At 45.7% G+C, this 19,092-nt stretch overlaps 1 long non-coding RNA gene across 1 annotated transcript in view; it reads right to left on the reverse strand.

Moving 5' to 3' along the window:
- Positions 1–380: 380 nt before the first annotated feature.
- Positions 381–19,092, reverse strand: part of LOC111775440 (uncharacterized) — a 96,303-nt gene continuing 77,591 nt past the window's right edge. Inside the window, exon 3 of the long non-coding RNA XR_011422425.1 lies at positions 381–519. This is a non-coding gene — a long non-coding RNA (uncharacterized lncRNA). The remainder of the gene's footprint in view (positions 520–19,092) is intronic.

The raw sequence follows: 19,092 nt of genomic DNA on the forward strand, positions 1-19,092 counted from the left end.
TCTAGGTGAGAACATGAGCTGAGAGTTCTGGCAGGTGACCCTTCAGTTCATCACTGTCCTAGGTGGGAGCCGCTGCCCACGTGTGGCTACTGAGCACTTGAAATGGGGCGAGTCCGAGTTGACATGTGCTGAAGTGTAAAACACATACCAGGTTCCAAAGACTAGGAATGAGAAAAAGAGTGTAAATATCTCATTAATAATTTTATTTGTCACATATTGAAATTATAATATTTTAAATAAAACAAAATAAAGTCATCTGTTTACTTTACTTTTTAAGTGTAGTGTATTAGTTTGCTACAGCTGCCATAACAATGTCACACAAACTGAGTGTCTTAAAACAAAGAGGAATTTATTGTCTTACAGTCCTGGAGGCTGAAAGTCTGAGATCAAGTGTCAACAGGGTCGGTTGTGAGGAATCATCTGTTCCAGGCCTCTCTCCTGGCTTCTGTGGTGTTCCTTGGTTTCTGGCAGCATAAACATGGCATTCTCCCTGAGTCTCTGTCTCTGTGTCCAAATTTCCTGTTTATATAAAGACACCAGTCATACTGGTTAGGGCCTCCTAGTGACGTCATCTTAACCAATCACATCTGCAGTGACTGTTTCCAAACAATATCACTTTGTGAGGTACTGGGGTAGGACCACAATATATGAATTTGGGGAGGGAGGGACACAATTCAACCCATAACATGGCTACTAGGAAACTTAAAATTGCACATGTAGCTTGCCTTATGTTTCTAGTGGACAGAGCTGGCCTATGTGATCAGTGAAACAGTGATGCCTGTTGACCTGGACTGGCTGAGGCTGTTGGAAAGTGTATATTCATGCATTCCACAGGCACTTATGAGGATTTATTACTTGATTCAGCACTAGAGGTCGAGCATAGGATACTTAGCTGAAACCTCGCTCCCCCTCCAGGCACTTGTAGTTGACTGAGGGAGGTAGAAAACAGTTAATAGCCGCACAAATATTTAATTGCAAAGTAGGCTAAGAGCTGTGAAGACAAGTACAGGAGTGACAGTGTGGAACTCTACCTGTGCCCTGTGCTCCTGGAAAACAGCGATGGTTAGGAACTGGCCCAACCTTCTATGTTCCAGAAACAGATTACTGCCAGGAAGCTCCCTTTCCCATATGACTTGGATAAGACTCGTGATGGCCCCTGTTCACCTATGACAAGGCCAGATACAGACCCCCAAATTCCCATTCTCTGTATCATGAGTGAGCTCTGGTCTCAGTCACAGAGCAGCGGGAGCCATGAAGAGAGCTAGGCAGAAGAGCACCTTTGTCTGACTGACATTTTCAGACGATCAGGTTGTACCTCCTACTTCAACTCTCTTTTCACTTTATCAGTCTCTAAGGTCTCAAGGAGAGTCTTCAGTGGTCAATGTCGGTGAGATTGTGGACGAATGTGTGCTTGGATGTACACTGTGTGCCTAAACCTTGCTACACACAGGCTTTTTAGCTAACAGTTTGTGAGGACTCTCATTTTTCCATGTGCTCCAGACACTTTTAAGCCCTTTACACACATTATCTTATTTAATTTTACAACAATTCTATGAACTAGATACTACTAATACATTCATTTTGAAGAGGAGAAGTTAATTTGGCAAAAGGCTCACAGAAGCGAGGGATAGAGCAGAGACTCAAAGCTAGATGCGATCTGAGTCTGAGTCCATAAAAATCTATATTTCCTCAAGTTATTTATTTATAGTATGTCTGATTTTCTTGACTAGACCCTAAATTACTAGAGGGCAGAAGCTGAATGTTATTTGGACTTGAATCCTCAGCATGTGGTAGACGGTTATGGTACAGGAACTTCAGCCTGGTGGATGTTTAGGATTTGAACCCTCCAAGAGAAATGAGGAGGACCTTTCTGGTTATGGGAGGAGCATGAGCTGAGGCCTGGAGTTGGAAGTGGGCGTGGCACATGGGAATGGGGAGGTGGGCAGAGCACAGACTTGCCTGAGTGGAGGAGTGGATGTTTGTTGGTGCTGGTGAAAGACACACTTGAATGTGCTGTGGGTACCCCGTGTAGTGGTACGCACACCCAAAAGAGGACATGTGAGTTTTATGCTGTAGCCACTGGGGACAGGGACATTGATGGCAGCAAAGGTGAGGAGTTAAGAAAAGAAACTAGAGGCCGGCCTGGTGAAGTAGTGGTTACGTTCATGTGCTCCACCGCAGCAGCCTGGGGTTTGCCGGTTCACATCATGGGAGCGGACCTAGCACTGCTCCTTAAGCCATGCTGAGACAGCATCCCACACAGAGGAACTAGAAGGACCTGTGAATAGGATATACAACTATGTGCTGGGTCTTTGGGGAGAAAAACAAAAAGAGAAAGATTGGCAACAGATGTTAGCTCAGGGCCAAACTTCCTCACCAAAAAAAAAAGCATACCTTAAAAAAAAGTAAAAGAAGCTAGAGCTTGGCAGTCTGATTCCAATGTTAGAAAACTTCAGCTTAAGAAAAGAAAAGAGAAAGCAATCTTAGCACCTGTTTACTAGCAAGTGTCACACTGGGTCTTCCTCTGTACAGGGCCACATCATTATCAAGCCCTGAGGGGTGTGTTAGGATGCCAGGGTCAGGGAGCTTTTGTAGCTTGTCTGGTTTCATGGAGGTTGAAAGCATCAATGACAGAATTGGAGTACACATCTTCATGACTACAAAGGGCATGTTCTTTTCAATGCATCATGCTGCCTTTGTTGGTGTTGTTAAAGGCCAGGCTTCTGGGAACCACGGGAAATTATAAAAAAGTCTATTATATTGGTGTTTAAAAGTGAAAAGACCAGGGAAATAGGTTAGAGAGACTGAAAAAAATTATCCCATCTTTGTGGGGAGGGCAAGGAAGGCCTCCATAGAACAAACGTCCAGAATATTTCAGCTGTCTAATAGGCATCTCAGTAGTTTATGTCCAAATGGGGCTCTTGATTTTTTTAACCCCTCAATTTGTTTTTCCCTAGTGTTTCTCATATCATAAGATGGCACCACTGTCTCCCCACATCAATCAAGGCAAAAGCTTGATAAAGAGCAGGTAAGGCCTTGCATTCTTTTATTTTTTTTTGAGGAAGATTAGCCCTGAGCTAACATCTGCTGCCAATCCTCTTTTTGCTGAGAAAGAGTGGCCCTGAGCTAACAGCTGTACCCAACTTCCTCTACTTTATATGTGGGACGCCCACCACAGCATGGCTTGCCAAGAGGTGCCATGTCCGCACCCGGGATCTGAACTGACGAACCCCGGGCAGCAGAAGTGGAACGTGCGAGCGAAACCGCTGTGCTGGGACTTGCATTCTTGATGCGCCTGACAAGTGGGTGCAGGGACACTCGGGGCTGTGATGGATGCCTTTCCAGCACCTGGGGCCTGCTGAAGTTTGCCCTGAGAGTTCTTCTGATTGCTTGAATATCAGACAACCAATCAGTGAGTATAGTTTCAATGATAGAAGGAGGTGCCTGTGTCCTCTGTTAGCTGTCCCATTGCCTACTCAAATTAATCCCTACCTTATAAGTCTGAAGAGTTCAAGGCCCAGGTCAACATTGTAAGACTCACGTCACTCTGGATGGGCAGCACCCAAGGCCTGCAAGATCTCCCTCCCAGGCTTCAGGCACACTGGCCACTCCCAGTTTTGAAGGGATGTGGGTGTGGCTGTGAGCAGAGAGGGCGGGTCTCCAGGTCCTTTCATTCCTTGGACTGGACCCCAGTTTCCATTAATTTTGTTGTAAGGTCACGAAGATTAAAATCACCCGAGCATTTTCTCCAGGAAGACTCCCTTTGGAGTAACTATTTATACCTGCCTGCCCTGCTAGGATCATCTGCAGTGCCCGTTCCAACAGCTTTAGGACTGGGTCCTAACTTCAGTCCAAAACACAGGTGAGCTGTTGATCCAGCTGCCCCGAACAGTTACTTGCTTGTCTGAAGTTCCCAGTGTGGGAGAATGAAGATAGTAACTTAATTCTGATCCTTTTCTGCTATTTTTTGAGGGAGGTTCAGAGCTGCAGGTAATATTTTTCTCTCTTAAGATTCCACATACTTCTAAGTAATTGATGACATGATTGCTTGAGTATTTTGATTTAGTTTTATAGATTAGGATAAGGAAACCCAATTTGTAAATCTCCTGTAACCTACAATATGGCAACAATCTCTTCTACTGGTGCAATTTTTCAAATTATACTGTTTAGGGAAATGATTCTCATGTTCTTGGTGTTCTTGAGAATTACCTGGGGTGTCTTTTGAGACGGCAATTTCTGGATTCCATGTTCTTATGGCCAAGCCTGAGATAAATGGGTCTGGGATGGGGATATGCTTTCCTTCTAGTGGGAGGAGCTGCAAGGTGCAGGCAAAGGGCATGGGTGTGTCTTTCTAACATCAGGAAGACAAGAAGATTAAGAAGAGTGATCCAAGCTGCAACATGAACCCGTTTGTTAGATGTAGAAGTCCTATGCATGAATCAGTGCATTTAAAATAAATATTTGGTAAATGACTCTCAATTCCCTTGCCCTTGAGATTTCACATGTGTGTAGGGGCCCATCTCTCTCTCTCACACACACTCACACACACGTCTCTCAGGGAATCTTCAGTGTCCTGGACTGCACTAGGCAGGCTTCAGGAGAAGAGCAAAGAGAGCAAATGACCTTGATGATGTCCTCGGGGCACTCAGCTCAGAGAGTGCTATGAGGCCTGAGGCAGGGCTGAGGACAGGTGCAGGTGGCTCAGAGGGGTGGGGGGGCCTGCTGGGAGGAGTGAGGGCACCAGGGAGCTGGGTACTATGTCCAGGAGGGCTCACTATTTCCAACAGAGAACACATCTCTTTGCAGCAGCTGTGCATACAGAGGGTCCCCAGGCCAGGCTGCCAGTGCCTCAGCTCAAGACCAATCCTGCTCCAGGGGGTGGAATTTGCAGTCTGTACCCAAAATGGGTGGGATTGAGGTTGACGATGACATCAAGGGAAATCTATAATTCCAAACTCAAAAGCCTGTCCACAAAATAAGAAAATACCCACGCATTCTCTATTAAGTCCCCAGGGCACACACTACCCACATCTAAATCAGCAGGAATGCCAGTCATTTCCTGGGTTCCTCCCCAACAGGTCCACCTGCAGACACACAGGGTGGCTCACAACTATCTCCACATCTCTCCTTTGTTCAGCTGCTGCCACCTCCTGGCAGATGATTGATAATCAGGGTGATGGAGCCTGAGAGCCTGGTCCCCCAGCTGACCAGGAAGACGGGACTCAGCCTCAGATTGTTGGGAACAAGACAGCAAGGACCATTCTGAAGACCTAGGGGTATCGGGGAAGTTGGACAGTCAAACAGAACTGCCCAAGTGTAATGGGAACAGAGAGATATTGTAGGACTGGGTCAGGGAACAGAATTGAGGGGCCTTGGCCGGAAGCTCTGAACTGGGAAGTTCTTGAATGTTTGCAGGGAGAAGGCTGGATTCTCCAGAGGAAATGATTCCACTGAAGTACCTCAATGGGCTGTGTGCTCCTGTCTGCCAACCCTCTACTTCTCTGACTTCCAGGAATAACGGCCTCTCCTCACATCCACCTGCCCAAACTCACCTGTGCCCCTTTATTGTCCAACTCTACATGAAGGGACTCTGAGGTCCCTTTCCTGAACTGCAGGGACAGGGAGGGGAGGCTGAGTTCCCCACAGACAGCCCAACAATGGTGTCCTGAGGGGTGGGGTCAAGCAGAACCTCACACTCCCCATGTCCTGGGTCCTGATCAGGAGTTGAGGGTGAAGCCTGGACACCACCTACTCCCTCAGGTCCTCAGAGAAACTGTGCCACAGCGAATGACACAGCTCTCCTGATTCTTCCCAGTAGAAAGTTTCCAGAAATACTTGGGGAGACCCATCTCTTGCTGTGAATATTCCACAACAGCCCAGCCAAGGTCCAGGTGCACAGATCTTAAGTAACAGGGCCTTCAGTGCTGCAGGCTCATGGCCATTTCCCCCAGTGCCCACACCTTAGCAGGGGCATCTGGGCCCTGAGTGTCCAGCCTTCACTGCTCACTGTACGTGGAACCATCCTTCTCCCCACTGACATAGGCCCTGGGTTTGGTTCCAGGTCACTGGTCTATGCTTCCACATCCTCCAATGGGATGTTCCTCCCTGGGGTCCCCGATGTCTGTCCCAGGAGCTTCACTCAGAGCAAATTGAAACAGTATATGAAAGCTAGGGCTTGTGGCAGTAAAAACACTTGCATTTGTCTCAGGTGATAGGAAAGGGCCCCAAGAGCTCAAGGAGGAGTGTGAGTGCCCTCTAGTGGATGGTTCCTGCTGGAAGAAGAGCAAAAGGGCCAGGAGAGGTGAGAGATTAGGGCTGACCTTGGACAAAGGACATGGCAGGTTCAGAAGGTGGCATATTTAGGGGTGATTAACTTATGGCTGTGTGTGGTTCACCGGCTGGAAGACTCCGGTTTTTCAAAGGGTGTAACCACAAGTCAGAATGACACCACTGGGTTACACTTCAAAGTCAGACGAGGGAAATATTATAGACACTGAAATGAAAAAATACATGATAACAAATCTATATGCAATGTCATTAAGCAGTCTACTCTGATATTCTTATCACCTTAAGAGGCATCTTAGCAATGAATGCCAAGTCATCCTATCATTAGGAAAAAATATCTTACTAAGAAGAAAATTTTATCGTAGAAGTTTCTTTATTTTCAGAATCATATACTTTGGAATCATTCATGAAGTGTGAATCTCCACCCCAAAAATGGACTTTGTCAGAGACTGGTCAGTGTCAGGGTTTCATTCCCAGTACCTGTGAGCTGATAGAACTCTACCCCCCAACCCAGGGCTTCTCTCAGGAGCACAGGAGTCTTTGATGGTCCCTCATTAGGGGGAGGAGGGCCTTTTTAGTGTCCTCACCGTTCCCCCATCCACTCTCACACTCTGGGCAAGATCTGTTGTCCTTCTTGGATGTGATATTTAAATTACTGACCTCTATTTCTGTCCTTCATCCATCCCAACATTGTGAGAGGTGCAGGAGGTGCCTTCTGATCTTGATTTTGCATGAAAAGTTCTCAAAAACAGTCGCCTTCACCCACCTTGAACAGACATCCACTTGAGTGCCATCATCATCACCCAGAAGGATTTGGACACTTTTTTTGGTATCAGATGCTTTCCAACTCTTTTTTTTTTTTCAGGGAGAAATGTGACTCTCTCCACATGGATGACCAATAGAAATGAACAAAGAGTTTTTTTTTTCTTGGAGCAAAATGGTGGGGTGAGCTGACCCAGGATTCTCTCCCCTCCAAAATACAACAAAAGATTGGAAGAACTGAATTTCAGAGAACAAAAATAATGCCAGCTCGTTAGAGACCTAAAATACCAAGAAGGCGGAGATCATAAACTTTGCTTACACCTTCGGAGGTGCTGGAACGGTAGGAGAGAACATCGCTCCCTCCCCTAGAGTCTGCGATCGCTGCCGCGCGGGTCGGGAAGGAGCGGGGGAGGGACCGCACGACTGGGGGATCATCCAGGACTCCTGCCGCTGATTCAGTGGAGACCCGCTGACGGGGGGAAGGCTTCCGTCCACGGGGACCCCATAAATCAAGGGCTTTGGGAGACCAGAGAACAGAACTGATCTGAACCCAGACTAGCGCGTGTGAGTAACAGCCACTCCCCCCCAGCAAAGCCAGTGGGCGCAGCCATCTTGCCCCAAGGCGGAGAGCTAACGCCACTCTCGACCCCCATCTAGTGGCGACAGGCTGTAACTGCAACTGAATTCTACCACCATGAGAAAAAACTGCTCCTCTACCATCAAGCAATTTATAAAAGCCCCAGACCAGAAGGCAAACAATAAAAACACAGAACTAAGTCCTGAGGACTTGGAATTAGGTAAACTAAGTGATAATGAATTCAGAGCAGCTATAATCAAAAAACTCAATGAGGTAGAGAGAAAGATAGAGAAACAAGTTGAGTTCTGGAGTTACTTCACAAAAGAGATTGAAATCATAAAGAAGAATCAAACAGAATTACTTGAGATGAAAAACACAATGGACCAGATAAAACAGAATACGGATTCCCTGAATGCCCGTGTAGACAACATAGAGGAGAAAATTAGCATAATCGAGGACAGACAGGCTGAATGGCGCCAGACAGAGGAAGAAAGACAACTAAGAATTTAAAAAAATGAGGAAAATCTCCGAGAGATAATAGATTCAATGAGGAGTAAGAACATAAGGATCATAGGAATTCCCGAGAATATGGAAAAGGAAAATGGAGCAGAAAGTGTGCTTAACGAAATTATTGAAGAGAACTTCCCAAATCTAGGGATCAACGGAGAAATGTGTGTAGAGGAGGGTTTTAGATCTCCTAGATTTGTCAATGTAAAAAGACCTACGGCAAGGCACATAGTAGTAAAGTTGGCAAATAGGAATGATAAGGAGAGAATACTCAGGGAAGTAAGGAAAAAAAAGAGAATAACCTATAAAGGAGCCCCTATCAGACTGTCAGCGGATTTCTCTACAGAAACCCTACATGCTAGGAGAGAATGGAGTGATATATTCAAAGCTTTAAAGGATAAAAGCCTTCAGCCAAGAATACTCTATCCAGCAAGAATTTCCTTCAGATATGAGGGAGAAATTAAATATTTTCCAGACAAACAAAAGTTAAGGGAATTTGTAACTAAAAGCCCTCCATTACAAGAAATCCTCAAGAAGGCTCTCATACTTGAAAAAAGAAAAAAGGGAGAAAGGGGACACAATCCACAGACTAGGGAGACCGATGGATAGAACCAGAACAGGATAGCAAATATTCAATTATAGCATTAGGGTAAAGGTAAGGAAACTACCAAAACAAGGACGATCCTAGCACTCTAACTACAAATGAATAAGACGAGTTGGAATAAAAAATGAAAATAATTATTTAGGAGGGGAAGAGCAAAGGGTCTAAATCAGTATTGGTCAAGTAGGTAAGAGACCACCAGAGAATAGACTATATTATACATGAGATTCTAAATACAAACTTCAAGGTAGACACTAAAATAAAGTACAGAACAGAGTCACAAATCATAAATAAGGAAAAATCTAAGAAACCCAGCATAAGAAATTGCAGTATTAAATGGGTAGGATAAAGCACACAGGAAAACAAGATAATGAGCGACAGATTAACAGCATTAAGTCCACATGCATCAATAATCACTCTCAATGTGAACGGATTGAACTCTCCAATAAAAAGACACAGAGTGGCTAAATGGATTAAAGAACAAGATCCAAGAATTTGTTGCCTCCAGGAAACACACCTCAGCCCCAAGGACAAACACAGACTCAGGGTGAAGGGGTGTAGGACAATACTTCAAGCAAATAGCAAGGAAAAAAAGGCAGGTGTTGCAATTCTCATATCAGACCAAGTGGATTTCAAAATAAGACAGATAAAGAGAGACACAGAGGGACAATATATAATGATCAAAGGGACACTTCATCAAGAAGAAATAACACATAAATATCTATGCACCCAACACAGGAGCACCAAGATTCATAAAGCAACTATTAACAGACCTAAAGGAAGATATTAAAAACAACACAATAATAGTAGGGGACCTCAACACCCCACTCACATCAATGGATAGATCATCCAGACAGAAAATCAACAAGGAAATAGTGGAGCTAAATGAAAAACTAAAACAATTGGACTTAATAGACATATATAGATCACTCCACCCTGAAAGAGCTGAATACACATTCTTCTCAAGTGCACATGGAACACTCTCAAGGATAGACCATATGTTGGGAAACAAGGCAAGCCTCTACAAATTTAAAAAAATTGAAATAATCACAAGCATCTTCTCAGATCATAGTGCTATAAGGCTAGAAATTAATTACAAGAAAAAAGCTGAGAAAGGCACAAAGATGTGGAGACTAAACAGCACACTACTGAACAAGCAATGGATCATTGAAGAAATTAAAGAAGAAATAAAAAAATACCTGGAAACAAATGAAAATGATAGCATGCCATACCAACTCATATGGGATACAGCAAAAGCTGTATTAAGAGGAAAATTCATCGCAATACAGGCACATCTTAACAAACAAGAAAAATCCCAATAAGCAACCTTAAAGCACACCTAACTGAACTAGAGAAAAAAGAACAAATGAAGCCCAAAGTCAGCAGAAGGAGACAAATAATAAAAATCAGAGCAGAAATAAATACTATTGAAACGAAAAAGGCAGTAGAAAGGATTAATGAGACAAAGAGCTGGTTTTTTGAGAAGATAAATAAAATTGACAAACCACTAGCCAGACTTACAAAGAAAAAAAGGGAGAAAGTTCAAATAAACAAAATCAGAAATGAGCAAGGAGAAATAACAACAGACTCTGCAGAAATACAACAGATTATAAGAGAATACTACAAAAAACTATATGCCAACAGAATGGGTAACCTAGAGGAAATGGATAAATTCTTGGACTCCTACGATCTCCCAAAGCTCACTTAAGAAGAGGCAGACAATTTGAACAGACCAATCACAAGGAAAGAGATTGAAACAGCAATCAAAAACATCCCAAAGAATAAAACCCCAGGACCAGATGGCTTTCCTGGGGAATTCTACCAAACTTTCAGAGAGGATTTAATACCTATCCTTTTCAAGCTATTCCAAAAAATTAGGGAAGATGGAACACTTCCTAACACATTCTATGAGGCCAACATCACCCTGATACCAAAACCTGACAAGGACACCACAAAAAAAGAGAACTACAGGCCAATATCACTGATGAACATAGATGCAAAAATTCTAAACAAAATTTTGGCAACCAGAATTCAGCAATTCATCAAAAGAATCATACATCAGGATCAGGTGGGATTCATACCAGGGACACAGGGATGGTTCAACATCCGCAAATCAATCAACGTGATACACAACATCAACAAACTGAGGAATAAAAACCACAGGATCATCTCAATAGATGCAGAGAAGGCATTTGACAAGATCCAACAGCCATTTATAATAAAAACTCTGAACAAAATGGGCATAGAAGGAAACTACCTCAACATAATAAAGGCCATATACGACAAACCCATAGCCAACATCATACTCAATGGGCAAAAACTGAACCCCATCCCCCTGAAAACAGGAACGAGACAAGGATGCCCTCTATCACCACTCTTATTTAACATAGTACTGGAGGTCCTGGCCAGAGCAATCAGGCAAGAAAAAGGAATAAAAGGAATCCAAATAGGGAGGGAAGAAGTGAAACTCTCGCTGTTTGCAGATGACATGATCTTATATATAGAAAACCCCAAAGAATCCATTGGAAAACTGTTAGAAGTAATCAACAACTACAGCAAAGTTGCAGGGTATAAAATCAATTTGCATAAATCAGTAGCATTTCTATACTCCAGTAATGAACCAACAGAAAAAGAACTCAAGAATACAATACCATTCACAATCGCAACAAAAAGAATAAAATACCTTGGGGTAAATTTAACTAAGGAAGTGAAGGACCTATATAATGAAAATTACAAGGCCTTTCTGAGAGAATTGGATGACGACATAAGGAGATGGAAAGACATTCCATGTACATGGATTGGAAGAATAAACATAGTTAAAATGTCCGTTCTACCTAAAGCAATCTACAGATTCAACGCCATCCCAATCAGAATCCCAATGACATTCTTTACAGAATTAGAACAAAGAATCCTAAAATTCATATGGGGCAACAAAAGACCCTGAATTGCTAAAGCAATCCTGAGAAAAAAGAACAAAACAGGAGGCATCACAATCCCTGACTTCAAAACATACTACAAAGCTACAGTAATCAAAACAGCATGGTACTGGTACAAAAACAGGTGCACAGATCAATGGAACAGAATTGAAAGCCCAGAAATAAAACCACACATCTATGGACAGCTTATCTTTGACAAAGGAGCTGAGGGCATACAATGGAGAAAAGAAAGTCTTTTCAACAAATGGTGCTGGGAAAACTGGAAAGCCACATGTAAAAGAATGAAAATTGACCATTCTTTTTCACCATTCACCAAAATAAACTCAAAATGGATTAAAGACCTAAAGGTGAGACCTGAAACCATAAGCCTTCTGGAAGAAAACGTAGGCAGTACACTCTTTGACATCAGTATTAAAAGGATCTTTTCGGACACCATGCCTTCTCAGAGAAGGGAAACAATAGAAAGAATAAACAAATGGGACTTCATCAGATTAAAGAGCTTCTTCAAGGCAAATGAAAGCAGGATTGAAACAAAAAAACAACCCACTAACTGGGAAAAAATATTTGCAAGTCATATATCTGACAAAGGCTTAATATCCATAATATATAAAGAACTCTCGCAACTCAACAACAAAACATCAAACAACCCAATCAAAAAAATGGGCTGGAGACATGAACAGACATTTCTCCAAAGAAGATATACTGATGGCCAATAGGCACATGAAAAGATGCTCATCATCGCTGATCATCAGGGAAATGCAAATCAAAACTACACTAAGATATCACCTTACACCCGTTAGAATGACAAAAATATCTAAAACTAATAGCAACAAATGTTGGAGAGGTTGCGGAGAAAAAGGAACCCTCATACACTGCTGGTGGGAATGCAAACTGGTGCAGCCACTATGGAAAACAGTATGGAGATTCCTCAAAAAATTAAAAATAGAACTACCATACGATCCAGCCATCCCACTACTGGGTATTTATCCAAAGAGCCTGAAGTCAGCAATCCCAAAAGTCCTATGCACCCCAATGTTTATTGCAGCACTGTTTACAAGAGCCAAGACGTGGAAGCAACCTAAGTGTCCAGGAACAGACGAATGGATAAAGAAGATGTGGTACATATATACAATGGAATACTACTCAGCTGCAAAACAGAACAAAATCATTCCATTTGCAATAACATGGATGGACCTTGAGAGAATTACGTTAAGTGAAATAAGCCAGCGAGAGAAAGATAATCTGTGTATGACTCCACTCATATGAGGAATTTAAAACTATGGACCAAGAACAGTTTAGTGGATACCAGGGGAAAGGTGGGGTGGGGGGTGGGCACAAAGGGTGAAGTGGTGCACCTACAACATGACTGACAAACATTAATGTACAATTGAAATTTCACAAGATTGTAACCTATCAATAACTCAATAAAAAAAAAGAAATGGACAAAGAGAAGTTGGATTAGTGTTCACAGAAGAGCTGTATCAATGCATGAAAGCTAAAATCATAAGAGAGTCCACATAAAGTCCACATTCCTGCGCTAAAACATGGATCCTGGTCGGCTTTCACCATTTCCTTAGGAGATGAACTACAAAAGTAATATTAACAGTGAAGTAGAAGAATAAAACACCACAGTTATTGACAAAACTAAAATAGCTATCTGTTTTTCCTTAAAAGAGCAACCGAGTGCATTATGTTCATTTTCACAATTATTTAAGAGTGCCCTTCTGCCAATATCCTATCTACAATTTTGTGACCTGGTAGAAATGACTCCCCCTTTCCCTTTAAATCTCAAATAGGAAACCAGAGGCAGCTCCTGGCTTTCACCATTTCCTCAAGATACAAAACTACAAAAGTGACATTAATAATGAACTAGAGAACAAAATGTGCATCACAGTTACTGATAAAACTAAAATAGTTATTCCTTTTTCCTTAAAAGAGCATCTAGTGAATTATGTTCATTTTCACAATGATGTAAGAGTGTCCTTCTGTCAACAGGCTTTCTACAATTTTGTGACCTGGTAGAAATGACTCCCCCTTTTCCCTTTAAACCACAAATACCAAACTACAGGTGGCTCCCAGGCCCTCTCCCAGATCCTACTGCCTGTGACCAGTAGCAGAACAAGCCAAGGCTCCAGGTCCTCAAAACAGCGGCTTGACCCCAGGCTGACACTGTGCCCTGATGTCTCCATGTTGGTGGGGCACTGATGGGCGGGTACAAGGCCCCTAGCCACAGAGTCCTGCACTCTCCTTGTGGCTCCATCCCAACCATCCCCAGAACCCTGCACTCTTTGCCTCTGCTGCATCCTCCAACACCAGGAAGTTCTGGAAGCTGAATACCTACTGGAAAGCATTGACCCCATGCTCAGCTCTCAGGGCCAGCTCCTGGATGCGTCTGGACCCCATGACCACCCTCCAAGATGCTGCCATAGAGATGTGGAAGTCCCTGAAGTGGTGGCCCTGTAGCCTTAGAGGTGCTTTTCTACATGGCTGCCCTGATCCCATCACCCGCCCGTTCTCTCAGACACCAGAAACGTCACGTGTGGTGGACGGATTGCTGGGCTCTGCATCCCAAGTGTCTCGACCTGTGTTCCAGGGGGGCAGTGCTGAGGCCTCAGTTAGTGCCAGGATGGGAGACAGAGGTTTGACAAGGAACCAGTTGGGACAGCAGGAGGCAGAGTCAAGGCATGGGCCACCAGGATTAATCTCTTATGAGAGATGGGGTGGTACTTTCCTTGTGTCCAGGGGGACTCTGAACAGAAGCCTCCACTCTAGAGGCAATGTCTTTGAGATGAGACCTAAGCTAGGACATATATCCAGCTATCCCTGTCTTCACCCAGTAACAGATGCTTAATAAACACTGTTAAATGGGTGAGGGAAGACACACAACAGAAGTCTTTCACCCTCCTGTGACACCTGGGGATCAGAGAATGTTCTGTGTAGACAGAGGGGCACTGGCACAGCATGGGAAGAAGCCAGTGAGTGCCCCTTGCTGTCCTGGCTACAGGCGTTTACCCCTTGTAGAGTCAGAGGGACACAGGGGCCTCCTAACAGTGAAGGGTCAGATCCCCTTCCATCCAAGAAAAACACATCCCCTCCTCATCTCTCCCTTCTGAGTGACTTCTCTCCCTCGAGGGCCTGGGCCAGCAGCCTGTGTCCTTCCTCTTCTCACAGAGACCTGATCTGGCCCAAACTCTGGATTCTCCACCCCAGGTAAAGAAACCACCAGGGAAGTTGAGCCCTACCCTGATCACAAGGAAATCAGGGGTGACTCCCATCCCCAGGGTCCCTGGTCTGTGAGGACACCTGGCAGTGGACCCTTGAAGACATCTCACCAGCCCAAAGCATCCAGGGGACAAGAGGAAAATCCCATTTAGGATGAGACAGGCAAACCAGCATACGCTTACTTCCCTCTCAGAGGGGCTGGAGGTCCCACAGGGTCCTCTCCTCCTGTAGGAAAAGAACCCACCGGATCTCCCGGTTGAGTCTCCATGTGGAGCTGCTCCAGCTCCTGGACTCTGTGGGGTGACCTCAAGCAGATGACAGACAGGAACAAAATGAATCAGATACAGTGTCCCAGGGCTGTGATGGGAGAAACACAGGTCATTCTAGGCACCAGCCCCCAGGCCTTAGACTTCCCAGGGTGCCTTGAGACCTCAAGAGACCACTCACTTGGCCCTTCCTTTGAAATCTTGGGCCAGAGAGCTCCTTCTGAGGCAACCCATCCACCAGGTAGCACAGGACATCAGATCAGGAGTCCATTGGACAATGCCTGTCCTCTCCCTGGCTCACTCTGCACTAGGATGGAGTTGGGCAGCCTGGGGACCCACAGTGACCAAAGAGACAGGCTGATGAGATCCTACAGCCTGGAAGTCAGAGCTCACATCCGTCCAGGGCTCAGGGCCAACTCACACCCTCTGGAGCCTGGTCAGCATCCCTGGTGCAATCCCTGACATTGGCTGCAAATCTCCTCAGGCACTCTAGGGGGCGACATCAGTACACACAGATAAGATGGAGGAAACTTAGCACATTAATGTGGCTTTGGTTGAGGAGGCAGACAAGGAGCCTGATTTCCATCGCTTGGTCCAACAGATCCTTCTGGGCCCCTCCTACATGTCTACTCTGTCCCACCTACTCCTTCTAATGGTAACAGAGTACCCTGCTCTGTCAGGGATCCCTGTGCAGCTCCCTACACCTTGTCTGGCGCCACTCATGGGGAAGGTGGATTGACCACGGGAAAATCAGCCAGGCAGAGGACAGAGGCCCCCAAGATGGTGAGGGGGCACATGGACAGACTCTGAGCCACAGCTCAGCCAACACACGTGGAGAGTGAGGGTCTCCTTGAAACCTTTCCCCAGAAGACCAGGGAGTCCACAGCCACCTGGACCTCCCACCACCACCATCCTCTCACTCAGAACATGCAGGAAACCTCCCCCTTCAAACCAGGGACTGCAGCTCCTTCTTAGACACTGGTACTGGGCATCTGTTCCTGAAAGCAGAGGCCAGGCTGGTGACACCCAGAGATGGAGGGTGGGTCCTGTCACGAGGCATCAGTCAGCTTGCCCCTTTCTCACTCCCAGAGTCATCTCTGTGACCTTCCTGCTTGGAGTAAATCGAACCTTCCCAGAGCATTTGGGGACACTGGCAAGAATCTGGTGCCCAGCTGGATTTCTGTATCACAAGTGGAAATAATCCCCCAGGTTTGGTGACTCCTGGGTCTCTGTGGGGTGCTAACAGACCCAAGGACAGGACACAGCAGAGGCCAATGCCGGGTGAGGGTGGTCCTCCACTCAAGGGATAGGGGTCCTCATCAGCCTTGCTATTGAAAGTGTTCTCTGAAGGCCAGTGTAATCAGCATCACCTGAGAGCTTGTTAGATGCAGACTCAGGCCCACAACACACCTGCCGGGTCAGAATTTGCATTTTATTAGAATCTTCTGACTCTGAAGAGAGGAAGGAGAGAGGCTGCCCTACTCCCCAAAAATGGGAGCTCAACCAGGCTGGGTATCCACACATCCAGGAGGCTGCTAAAGTAGCATTTCTAAGGTGTCACCTGGACATTCACAATCTTTATAAAGTTCTACAGGTTATTTCAAGGCACAGCAGGGGTGACACCCATGTGACAAGAGTTCCTGGTGTGCCCTCTGGGCTCATGCTCTGGAGGGAAAACTCATAGGGAGTGAGAGAGATGGAGGGTGACTGTGCACCAGAACCCAGATCTGTGGGCCCATGACGTGATGCCCCAGACTTGCGCTTGCCCAAACAAGAGTGTGTGTATGGGTGTGTGTGGTGGTGAATTACTGCTGAAGAAGGCAGAGGATTCAGCAGTTCCCAGGGAATAGAAATAGTGACAGAAGAGAAAGAGAAAGAAGGGACAAGGTGGGCAGGAATGAGGGGAGGGAGGAGGAGGGTCCTGGGCAGAGAGCCTGCCCCCGGCCCACGTGACCCAGCAAGGTGCTTCCTCCCTAGGAGGAGGCTCAACACAGAGGGAGGAAGGACAGCAGAGCGGGAACCTTGGGAGCAGCAGGCCTTGTGAGCATTTCTGGAACAGAAGCTCTTCTCACAGAGGGAGGGACAGAGCAGGTGGTAGACACCATGCAATCCCCCTCAGCCCCTGCCCACAGAGGGCATGTCCCCTGGCAGGGGCTCCTGCTGGCAGGTGAGAGGGGAGGATTCCCTGAGAGTGGGCTGGAGTTGATAGTTCTGGGTTCTCCTCGGGAGGACAGGGCTCTGAGAGAGGACAGAGGACTTCAGTTTGCACCTGAGGGGAGAGGACGTGGGGGAGGAAGGGGGAAGGGGACTCAGCAACAGGAAAATCTCATGGTCTGGAAGTGGTGAGGGCCAGGAAAGCCTCAATTGCTATACCTGTCCACGTTACTTATCACTGACCCAATAATTTTTGAAAATTGATGATAATAATAATTTATTTGAGGATGACAGCAGACACAAATTAACTAAGGACACTAAACATTTCCCTTACTCATCACCCTTAGAAATTGGCAAATAAACCCCAGGATTTGGAGGGCCCTGGGCACACACATTCATTCATCCACAGGTGTTTGCAGCCTGTTCCAGGCACTGGGGAAACAACAAGATCAGACAAGTCCCTGCCCTCAGGAGCTCACACTCTGTGGGGATGAGGAGAGAGAAGCAAAGAGATTTAGTGTGTGATGTCAGGGACTGACATTGTCATGAAGGGGACAGAACAGGGAAAGGTCAGAAAGTGAAGACAGAGGGTGTTTAGAGCAGGTGGTCAGGGAAGGCATCTCCCAAGGATGCCCCTGAGAGCGAGCAGGGCGCTGAGGGCAGGGAGGGAGTGAGCCAGGCAGACACCTGGGGAAGAGTATTGGGAACAGAGGGAATAACAAGATCAGAGGCGCTGAAGTAATGGCGGTCATGCTGCTGATCCTGACCAATAGGAGATACACACGCACATACATACAAACACACACACGCTCACACACACACACACACACACACACACACACACACACTTCAAGTCTAAGAGAAGAAAAGACCTGCTCAGGACCCAGGGCCTCATCTTTCCATCCCAATACATAGGTCCAAATATTGATTGATCTCTCTCTCTTCCCTCCTAGTCTCACTCTTAACCTTCTGGAACCCACCCGCCACTGCCCAACTCACTACTGAATTGGTGCCGACCAATGCTGCTGAAGGAAAAAATGTTCTTCTACAATCTGCCTGGGAATCTTCTAGGCTATGTACAAAGGGCATGGAGTAGATCCTAATCAACAAGTTGTGTTTTATGAAATAGACCCACAAGAATTTACCCCAGGGCCTGTATACAGTGTTCAAATGACAATATACCCCAATGGATCCATGCTGTTCCAGAATGTCACCAAGGAGTACAGAAGACACTATACCTTACAAGTCATACAGAAAATTTTTTACAGTGAGCTAGGAGTTGGACAGCCCCATGTATACCATGAGTGATTGCTCTCTGACCTGTGGGTGTTGGGTGGGCTGAATTCTACTTCACACACAGGATTGACAGGCCTGAATTAAACCTACATCCCCCTCTGCATTATGTCCCACGTTGGGATTTGACCATTTAGTGCCGAACACACAGTGGAGACAGACTTTAAAAGACTGGAATTCCTTCCTGGGAATACAGACCTTGAAGACATTCCCTGCAGAGAGAAGGACTAAGTTGACAGGAGTAACACAGCAGAGATCTGTCTCAGTCCAGCTCTCTGGGCCCCTCCCCTCAGTGCCATCATCCTGAGAAAGATCCTGCAGGGCTTGAAGATCCCTGGATCCTCACAGAGAAGCCCAGCCCAGGAAGCCCCTGCCCAGACCCCTGTCCCAGGGCTCCTGACTCCAGTGACCCTGAGGAACCTGTTCCAGGGCTGGATTTTGGCCTCCTGGGCAGGCCCAACTGGGAGCAATGATTTCCTGGCTACCCGA

The sequence above is a fragment of the Equus caballus genome, chromosome 10 (assembly GCF_041296265.1).
Source record: "Equus caballus isolate H_3958 breed thoroughbred chromosome 10, TB-T2T, whole genome shotgun sequence".
Lineage (NCBI taxonomy): Eukaryota > Metazoa > Chordata > Mammalia > Perissodactyla > Equidae > Equus > Equus caballus.